General features: G+C 49.9%; 1 protein-coding gene across 1 annotated transcript in view; it reads right to left on the bottom strand.

Moving 5' to 3' along the window:
• adhfe1 (alcohol dehydrogenase iron containing 1) overlaps positions 1 to 643 on the bottom strand; it is a 31,428-nt gene that overhangs the window by 30,052 nt on the left and 733 nt on the right. The gene's annotated exons all lie outside the window — the stretch shown is intronic.

Below are 643 nucleotides of genomic sequence, written 5' to 3' on the forward strand. Positions count from 1 at the left end.
CGGAGGAGTTTCAGAAGACTCTGTCATTGGAAGGATGAAGATGATGAAGAGTAAGAAGTCACGAGGCTCATATCAGAAGTAACTTCCTGACTCCTCAGTGGGGACACGATGAAGATAATTTGACCTTTGTGTGGACGATGCTGAGACCTTTAACTCCTGCAGAGAGGACAACTCAGTTTGACACTTCAGATTTTCATAAAATGACAGGACCACCAGGTGTCCTCAGAGCTGCAGAGGACACATCTGTCCTCAGAGCTGCAGAGGACATATCTGACATGCAGAGGACACATCTGTCCTCAGAGCTGCAGAGGACACATCTGACATGCAGAGGACACATCTGTCCTCAGAGCTGCAGAGGACACATCTGTCCTCAGAGCTGCAGAGGACATATCTGACATGCAGAGGACACATCTATCCTCAGAGCTGCAGAGGACACATCTGTCCTCAGAGATGCAGAGGACACATCTGAGATGCAGAGGACACATCTGTCCTCAGAGCTGCAGAGGACACATCTGTCCTCAGAGATGCAGAGGACACATCTGTCCTCAGAGCTGCAGAGGACACTTCTGTCCTCAGAGCTGCAGAGGACATATCTGACATGCAGAGGACACATCTGTCCTCAGAGATGCAGAGGACACATCTG

This window comes from Nematolebias whitei, chromosome 9, assembly GCF_014905685.2.
Source record: "Nematolebias whitei isolate Nwh7 chromosome 9, NemWhi1, whole genome shotgun sequence".
NCBI classification, from domain to species: domain Eukaryota; kingdom Metazoa; phylum Chordata; class Actinopteri; order Cyprinodontiformes; family Rivulidae; genus Nematolebias; species Nematolebias whitei.